This window comes from Lutra lutra, chromosome 13 (assembly GCF_902655055.1).
Source record: "Lutra lutra chromosome 13, mLutLut1.2, whole genome shotgun sequence".
In the NCBI taxonomy this organism is placed as follows: Eukaryota; Metazoa; Chordata; class Mammalia; order Carnivora; family Mustelidae; genus Lutra; species Lutra lutra.
The window spans coordinates 42,060,652-42,070,974 of record NC_062290.1 but is presented as its reverse complement, the minus strand read 5'-3'; the positions used below and the strand labels follow the sequence as shown (position 1 = coordinate 42,070,974).

General features: G+C 38.7%; 1 pseudogene; it reads right to left on the bottom strand.

Annotated features, from left to right (window-relative positions):
• Positions 1-875: 875 nt before the first annotated feature.
• LOC125082968 (60S ribosomal protein L30-like) lies at positions 876-1,548 on the bottom strand (annotated as a pseudogene).
• Between the last annotated feature and the right edge of the window lie 8,775 nt (positions 1,549-10,323).

Here is a 10,323-nt window from a genome sequence, read left to right as displayed (position 1 = left end):
GCTTAACCGACCTAGCCACCCAGGTGCCCCAAAGGGACGTCTTTCCACTGTGGATATCTATTCACCAGTATTTTATATTAGGGCCTATGTTATAGGGCATGGACTTTGGTGGCTGGCCATCCACCATAGCCCAGAGCCTTTCCCTTGGAAAAAGGAGCATGTCTGTCTTTGTGAAGGCACTTAAGGCTTAAGCTGGGGAGAAGAGCAGCAAAGGGAAAGCAAGAGGAAGAAAGCCTAAAGGAATTGTGGGAACAGGGAATAGGATGATAACAAGAGGAAATGATAGAACATGAAAACAGATAATAGGGAAAGACCCCGAAGTGCCCACCCCCAGCAATGGGGTGGGTGAGGAGCAGCACCCAGGGGGCAGATAGGCAGGGAGAGCGTCCCCCAGCAGGTGGTCTTAGAATGGAAGGTGAGAGAAGAGAAATAGGTAGAATCCCAGGAGAGAGGGAGAGAGTTCTCAGACAAGCACTGAGGCACTGTGAGGCTAGGCCCTGGGGAGGGCCTGCTGGGAGCAGTCCTGAAAACCTGGCGAGTTTGCTGTGGAAAGCTCCAGCTCTGTTACTTCCTTGGTACTTCTACCCATTGGGTGCTAAGCCCTGCTCATCTATGAGCTTCCTGATTTCTGAGTCATCGATTTCCCATGTTGCTAAAGGGTGAAATGATGCTAAAAGTGAAAGTCATAAACATTGGGCTCATTCTGCTCATTTCTCTCAAAGCCACTGCCCATGATCCTTGTGGTTCTAGTCCTTTTGTATGAGGTTGTCATTGAGGTTTTTATTGGAAAGTGTTATTTGATTTCTGATGCAGATGCTGCTGGGCCTGTCCGTCAGGTGAGGTAGGCAGAGCTAGCTGGAGTGGGAAGGAGAGACAGCATTACCATGGAAATGAGATGACTGGCTGGGCACTGAGCTAAGCACCATCCTCTAAAAGAAGTTGTTCTTTCCTCTCTTCCCTGATGAGGCATAACTGACATGCATAACCCCCTCATTCTTCATTAATAGCTGACATCTCCTCCTATGGAGAAAGGTAAAAACAATGGTCAGGATGGTCTACCCCTTTTAGGTTTTCTGGTCTTATCCTTCTAATTAAGATATTGGTCTCTGCTGAGGGCATGTATAAGATGGTTACATTTTTCTTTTTCTTTTTATACAAGCTCTGGCCAGTTTTATTAAGGTAACATTTTGCATGATTTACCTTTCACCCATCTGTTCCAGCATGCTTCTAATGATACCAGAACCCCTGGATCAATGGTGGCCGGCGAACGTATTCTGTGGTATTTCCCACAGGCTGTGCTTAATTCAATATTATTGTGACTGTAGTGATGGATGCCAGTTTTGGCCAATATGGCGCCATCTTCTATTCCAGATTTCCTCAAGACTGGGCAGTTGTTGGCAAGGAGGACCAGTTTTGTTCTGCTATGTCTGATCATTTTCAGAGTAGTTTGTACCTTAGCAGGTAATTTCCACTTTCCATAACAAGTTGGAGCCTAGAGTTGATTGACTCCAGTGCCTTCTTCATCTTCTTTGTGGCCACAGTCTTCCTTTAGGTGCAGGACTGCACCAACCGGGAGTAGCTGCCAAAACGTCTGGAAGCAAGACAGATATGGTTAAATTTGTAAACGCCAGCCAAATTTTGAAGGCTATGATCAACTGACTAGTAAGCTAGGCTTATGAGCTGTGTAACACTGAACAGCAAACTCAACCTTTTAAACCTGTGTTAGAATATATGGACTTCCTCCAATGCTTGATACTTGGAAGTAGAAAATACTCATTTGGATGTTTACGGATGTTTGAGGTTAACATTGATTCACTTTCTTTACATCTCCAGGGCTTATGGCAAATAGTATGTATGTAATAAATATTGAACAAATGAAGGTTTTTAAAAAATCACTCACATGAACACTCATACATTGCTGGTGATACAGCCAATTTAGAAAGCAGAGGGGATAGTTAGGTAAATGTACACATATGTATGTGATGGTTTAATTTCATGTGTCAGCTTGGCAAGGTTCTGATGCCCAGTTGTTTGGTCAAGCACGAATCTAGATATTGTTGCAAATATATTTTTAAAATGTGATTAACACTTATAATCAGCAGATTTAGAGTAATGCATATACCTTCTTTAATGTGGTAGCCTTGTCTGATCAGTTGAAGTTCTTTTTTTTTTTACATTAATGATTTTGTTTTTTATATTTTTATTTATTTATTTGTCAGAGAGATAGAGAGAGAGAGAGGGCACAAGCAGGGGCAGCAGCAGGCAGAGTAGGCAGAGGGAGAAGCAGGCTCCCTCTGAGCAAGGAGCCCAATGTGGGACTCGATCCTCGGACCCTGGGATCATGACCTGAGGCAAAGGCAGGTGCCTAATGGACTGAGCCACCCAGACATCCCTGATCAGCTGAAATTCTTAAGAGCAAAGGCTGAGTTTCTTTCTTTCTTTTTTTTTTTTTAATTTTTATTTATCTATTTGACAGACAGAGATCACAAGTAGGCAGAGAGGCAGACAGAGAGAGGGGAAGGGAAGCAGGCTCCCCGCTGAGCAGAGAGCCCAGGACCCTGAGATCACGACCCGAGCCGAAGGCAGAGGCTTAACCCACTGAGCCACCCAGGCGCCCCAAAGGCTGAGTTTCTTGAAGTAACTCTGCTTCAAGACTGAAACATGGAAACCTGCCCCGAGTCTCCTGCCTACCAGCCTGCCCCGAAGATTCTGGACTGCAACATCAACTCTTATATCTCCATCTGTAGAGTAAAAGAAGCCAGTTTCAAAAGTCTATATGAATCTGTTTAATTGGAATTCTGGAAAAGCAAAACTGTTTGACTAGAAATCATCTCAGTTGTTTCCAGGGCCTGGAACTGGGGAGGGATTGCCAATAGGAAAGCCTGAGCAAATTTGTTGGGCTGATGGAACCGTTCTATATCTCAATTGCAGTTATATGACTGAATGCATATATCAAAACTCATAAATCTTTACATCCAATAGAGTATTTTCTGTACACAGATTATACCTTCATGAACCTGACTTAAAAAAAAAACATCTTGGGGCACCTGGGTGGCTCAGTTGTTAAGTGTCTGCTGTCAGCTCAGGTTGTCATCCCGGGTCCTGGGGCTCCCTGCTCAGTGGGAAGCCTGCTTCTGCCTCTGCCTCTCCCCCTGCCTGTGTTTCCTCTCTCATTGTCTCTCTCTCTATCAAATAAATAAATAAAATCTTTAAAATAAAATATAATAAGCCTTTTTATGGTCACTCTTAGACTTTTTTATCCTGTTGAAAGACATGGTAAAGAAATTAATTCTAATACATCATTTCTTTTTCTAGGAAGACAGAAGTATTAGATGGACTATAACATAAAACAGAATTTTTTGTTTTGGGGGGACGAGAAACTTTTGTCCTCGGAGGGGAGGACAAAAACTTTCTGTGAATTAGGCATTCTCATTTATTTGAGATTTGCTTATAAATTATTTTAGAGTAGGAACATTTTATAACTATTTACTGTAGTAGTGAAAATCAATATATGAATGTTAGGTTATATTCAGGCTTAATTGAAGCTACATTTAATAAACAGTGATTTGCTTTTAAAATAGCTATACCATGGGGTGCTGGGTGCTTCAGTGGTTTAAGCCTCTGCCTTTGGCTCAGGTCATGATCCCAGGGTCCTGGGATTGAGCCCCACATCAGGCTCTCTGCTCAGCAGGGAGCCTGCTTCCTCCTCTCTCTCTGCCAGTCTCTCTGCCTACTTGTGATCTCTGTCAAATAAATAAATAAAATCTTTAAAAAAATAGAATAGCTATACCTTTTGACCTAGTGGTTTTCTGCTTAATAATTAATGTATTCTAGGAAAATAACGAGATTGGTTATTATCAAAAAGACAAAAAAAATAACAAGTTTTGGTGGGGATGTAGAGAAAAGGAAACCCCCATGCACTCTTGGTGGGCATGTAATTTGGTACAGCTGCCATGGAAAACAGTATGGAGGTTCCTCAAAAAGTTAAAAAGAGAAATACCTAAGATTCTGCAATTCTACTTCTGGGTATTTATACAAAGGAAAAAAAAAAAAAAACACCAGTTCGAAGAGATGCATACACCCCTATGTTCATTGCAGCATTATTTATAAGAGCCAAGATATGGAAACAACCGAAGTGCCCTCAATAGATGAAGTGATAAAGAAGACATGTGAAACATTACAATGGAATATTACACAGCCATCAAAAAGAATAAAATCTTGCCATTTGCCACAACAAGGATGGGCCTAGAGGGTATGAAGCTAAGTGAAATAGGTCAGACAGAGAAAGACTAATACCATATGATTTCACTTCCATGTGGAATCTAAAAAATAAAACAAATGAATAAGCAAACAAAAACCCCAAACAGATTCATAGATTCAGGAAATGAACTATTGGTTACCAGAGGGAAGAGAGTTAGAGGTGGACAAAATAGATGGAGGGGATTAAGAGGTATAAACTTCCAGTTATAACAACATAAGTCATGGGGGTACAGTGTACACATAAGGAATATAGTCAATACTATTGTAATAACTTGGTATGCTGATAGATGGTGAGTAGATTTATTGTGGGGGTCATTTTGCAGTGGATAAAAATACCAAATCATAATGATGTACACCTGAAACTAATAGGCTATTTTATGTCAAATATACTTCAATAAAAACAAAAGAAAACAACTAGACAAGAGCAAAAGATATTCATGGAAATATTATTTATAGTAGTGGAAATAGGAGATCACCTAAGTAATTATCAGCAGATTGGTGATATAAATGATGCTGTATTCACTGAAAAACTATAGTTTATATTGATTAGCAGAAAGAGGGCCATGATAAGCAGGCTACAAAGTAGAATCCATGCTATTATTTCATTTAAAAAAAATGCATGTGAGCATGTATACTTTCAGAGTATACTTAGAAAAAAGCTTGAAAGCCTAAAACAACAAAATGTGAATGGTAATAAATTATTCATGGTAGAATTGCAGAGCCATGTTTCCATATTATCTGCATTAAAAAATTAAAATACTTTATAATTAAAGCAAAAAATTATTTCTACTTTGTCAAAGGAAACAAGACTCGTCTACCATTCCCCACCCATCATCAAGTAATTAAAAACCAGAAAATAATTATTTGGGCATCTTATTAATGCGAAAAAAATAGCCTCATTCATGTTAATGTAGCTAATCCAGGAAGTTTAGCCTTTATAAGTACTAAATGTGTAACAATGAAAGAAAAAATTGGAAAGGTTGCAAGTTTTCATGGCGTGCAACAAAGGTATGTGGAAAATAATGCAATGGTTCAGAGACATCTCACCTCAGCAAATGCTAGCAAAAAAAGACTCTCTGAAAATAATTACTGCAAATAGTTGGGCCAGGGAACCTCAACTCATTCCATACTGAGTCACAAAAAAGCCATGACACCCAAACCGAGATACTGAAATTATAAAAGGTGAGAAACAGCAGCAAAACTAACCAGAGAAGAAACAACAAAAAATAATGTTGGAAATAGTCGCCAAATATTTGGCTATGAATTTTTTAAAAATATAAGAAATTGCTTCTCTAAAAGAAGACTCAAATCAGAAATATAAGAACTTACGAAGGAGATGGAGGAGAAAAAGGAGGATGTGGCCAGAAAGCAGGAGGAAATGAAATTTGGGGTACAGTTTATTCCAGAAATTTCAATATTGGTAATATTTTAATATATTTCATTATATTAATATGAGGAGAAATTTATATAATTATCTTCATAGGTGCTGAAAATATGTTTAACCAAATTAAAAAACTATGTTCAATAAAAATACTGAATCAAATAGATATAAATAGGTTATTTCTTTAACATGGCAAAATGGATTGATCTCAGCTCAAAATCCAACATCTTGCTTCATGGCGGAACTTAGAAACATTTCCATTAAAGTCAGGAACAATATAAGGATGTGCCTTATCACTACCGTTATGTAACAGGGTGCCCAAGAATTTAGCTAATGTAGTTAGACAAGAGAAGTAAATTAGAGAGGTAGAAACTAGAAAGGAAAAAAGTAAAACTATTACTGTTTGTGGATGTTATGATTATAAACTTGGGAAACTCAGGATAATTGAATAAGAAACCACCAAGTAAAATAAGTTAGGTAAAGGCTTAGTAGCTTCATATATATATATATATATATATATATATATATATATATGCCACATATATATACCACATATATATATACACATATATGTATATATATATATATATATACCACAGTCAGACAAACAGAAGAAAAGCCTCATTTACAATAGCAACAACAAAAACAAAATTAAAATACCTAGGAATAAACTAAATAAAAAATGTCTAAGATCTATATGAAGAAAAAAAGTTTTTTAAAGATTTTATTTATTTATTTGACAGAGAGAAAGAACACAAGCAGGGGGAACAGCAGGCAGGAGAGGGAGAAGTGTGCACCACCGCCCAATGCAGGACTCAATCCCAGGACCCTGAGATCATGACCTGAGCTAAAAAGATGATCTATTTTAAAGACTTTATTTATTTATTTATTTATTTATTTATTTATTTATTTATGGGGAGGGAGAGGGAGCATGAGCAGGGGGAGGGCAGAGGGAGGAGCAGAGGGAGAAGCAGACTCCCAGCTGAGCAGGGAACCAGATATAAGACTTGATCCCAATGACCTGAGCCGAAGGCAGACACTTAACCAACCGAGCCATCCAGGTGACCCTGAGCCAGACAATCTTAAGCAGGCTCCACACCCAGTATGGAGCCTGATCTGGGTTCAATCTCACAACCCTGAGATCATGACTTGAGCTGAAACCAAGACTGCAACCCTTGACCACAGGGTGCCCTCAGAGATATAATATTTAAATGTGAAAAATAAAACCATGAAAGTTCTAGAAGAAAACAGGAGGGAATCCTTTGAAATCTTAATGTGAAAAAGCCCTTACAGCCTATGACTTAAAATCCAGAAGGTATAAAAGAAAAATTTCTTAAATCGATTACGTAAAGGCAAAGTTTGCATGAAAATAAAACCAAAAGCAAAAAAAAAAAAGTATACAAAGTGAAAAGATGGACAGCTGGGGAATAACATTTGCAACCTATATTATAGGTAATGGACTGGTCTTTCTAGTATATAAAGAGCTCCTAGAAATCGAGAGGACAAAATCTAGTAACCCAACAGAAGAAAGAGCAAGGAATGTGAACATCTGTCAGACTGCCGAATACCCAGAGTCTGATAACGTGTTCTGTGGGAAAACTGTGTGGAAATGGCATTGTGATACACACTGGTGGGAGTGTAAACCAATACAATGCCTACGGCAAGGTTTGGTAACGTCAACCAAAATACATACAGTCACCTATAGCCTGTACATACATACAAAATACATACAAGCACCTATAGCCTTTGACCCAGCATTTCTACTTCTAGAAATTTATGCTACAGATATTCTTACCCATGGGAAAAAAGATGTTTACACAAGGTTCATTATTGCAGGATTATTTGCTAAAGGAAAAGGTAGAAAACAACCCGAGGTCTATCAGTGGCAGGTTGGCTAAACATACATACGTAGATACATACATAAAATAAGATGACATGTGAAATTAATCAGGACGTTATCTATGTGTTGATGTGCAAAGAGCCTTAAAAGATATTGTATATAAAAAAAGGTGGAGGACACAGTTTTGAGGGAAAAAAAGTGAAAAAGAAGATCCATATTTATATTTGTTTGTATATGCATAAAGAGATTCTGGAAAGAGGGACGCCTGAGTGGCTCAGTAGGTTCAGCGGCTGCCTTCCACTCAGGTCATGATCCCAGGATCCTGGGATCGAGTCCCACATCCGGCTCCCTCTTTGGCGGGGAGCCTGCTTCTTCCTCTCACTCTGCCTGCCACTCCCCTGGTTGTGCTCTCTCTCTGTGATAAATAAATAAATAAATAAATAAATAAATAAATAAATAAATAAAATCTTTTAAAAAGAGAGAGAGATTCTGGAAAGATACATAGGAAATTAAGTAAAGTAATGACCTATGGAGGGGAGGAAGCTGAAAACCGGATGTGACAAGATTTACTGTTATAGATCATTAAGCTCTTCCACGAATGGTGCTGGAATAATTTGTTATGTATGCAGGAAAAAGATCAGATCCTCACTTCATACCATAAGCAGGTAAATTATAGAAGGATTGAAGATTTAATTGTGAAGTGAAAATCTTTAGGAAATTTAGAAGTTAGGGGCACCTGGGTGGCTCAGATGGTTAAGTGTCTGCCTTTGGCTCAGGTCATGATCTCCAGGTCCTAGGATTGAGCCCTCTATCTGACTCCCTGCTCAGTTGGGAGCCTGCTTCTCCCTCCCTGTCGCCCCTACTCGTGCTTTTTCTCTCTTTTAAATGAATAAATAAAATTAAAAAAAAAAAAAGAAAATTTAGAAGTTAATATAGAAGAATATATTTATGTCCAGGGTAGGAAAAGACTTCTTAGATGAGACACAATAAGCATAAAACATGTAGGGAAAGACTTTTGAAAGAATATTTTAAATATTTCTATTAAATTTCAGTCAGTTAACATATAGTGTAATAATGATTTGAGTTGTACATACAGTAATTCAACAGTTCCATACAACACCCAGTACTCATCATGACAAGTACACTCCTTAATCCCTATCACCTACTTCACCCCTCGCCCTTCCCTCTGGTAGCCATCAGTTTTAAACATTTTGAATATTAAAATGAAAACTTCTGGGCTCCTGGGTGGCTCAGTTGTTAAGCGTCTGCCTTCAGCTCAAGTCATGACCCCAGGATCCTGGGATCAAACCCCATACCGGGTTCCTCCCTCGGAGGAAAGCCTGCTTCTCCCTCTCCCACTCCCCCGCCTATGTTCCCTCTCTTGCTGTGTCTCTCTCTATCAAATAAATAAATAAAATCTTAACAAATAAAATAAAATAAAATGAAAACTTCTGGACAAAAAAGACCTCAAATATGAATGAAATGATGTCACAAATAGGATAAAGATATTTACAACTCACACACAATTGAGAAGGTGATAGTATCCAGAATACTTCTTGAACATCTACAAGTCAATTCAAAAAGGAAAAGAAATCCTATATAAAAAATCCTATATAAAAATGGTCAAAGTTGGGGCGCCTGGGTGGCTCAGTGGGTTAAGCCACTGCCTTCGGCTCAGGTCATGATCCCAGGGTCCTGGGATCGAGCCCCGCATCGGGCTCTCTGCTCGGCAGGGAGCCTGCTTCCTCCTCTCTCTCTGCCTGCCTCTCTGCCTACTTGTGATTTCTCTCTGTCAAATAAATAAATAAAATCTTTAAAAAAAAAAATGGTCAAAGCACATAAATAAGTGATTCCTGAAAGAGGAAGCAAGAGAAGCAAATCAATGTATGCAAAGACGACCAGCCTCAGTTATAAACAGAAAAGTGCAAATTTAAAAAAAACACACAAAAAACCCCCCAAAACAAGAAACACCAAACCCAAACACCCAAACTGATATTGTTTCATAAGCAACATTTTTAAAGAGGCAAAATTAGACAAAATTTTTAAAGGTTGGTAACTTGCACTGGAACGTTAAGTACTCTCACAGTGCTCGGGCACATGTAAAGTTGTGCAACCAGTTTGGAGGGTAATTTGGCAATACTTAGTGGAGTTGAAAATGTTCATATCCTTCAATGCAAAAAAAAAATCCATTTCTAACTATTTATCATCAAAAAACCTCTCCTTTCCTTGCTCAAGGAGACATGTGCCTAAAAGTTCATTAAAGGGTTCCTTGTAATCACAAAAACCTGGAAACAATCTGTATACTCGTTAACGGGAGAATGGATAAATCTTAATACGTTCATATAAAAGGATACTGAACAGTGATGAAATGAATGGCCTATAGCTACACAGATCAACATGGGTAAATCTTTTTGTAAATTAAAAATTTTTTTTTAAAGATATTTATTTGAGAGCGAAAGACAGAGAGAGTGAGAAAGCAGGAGCAGGGTGAGGGGCACAGGAGGAAGCGGACTCCCTGCTAAGCAGAGAGCCCAATTCGATTCGGGGCTCCATCCCACACCTGAGATCATGACCTCAGCTGAAGGCAGATGCCCAAGGACTGAGCCACCTGGGTACCCTGGTAAGTACATTTTTTTTTAAACTTTGTAAAATGTCTTCTTTCTAACCCCCTGTCCCTAGAAATAATTGTTCCTCCTTCCTTTCATCTTTCCTTCTTTCCTTCCTTCCTTCTTCTTCTTCTTCTTCTTCTTTTTTTTTTTAGCCAGTTGGAAACCTCCCAAGCATAAGAACTGCTAAAACAGCAGTTCTTCCCACTGATTAATGTCTCACCAGTTGAACTCTT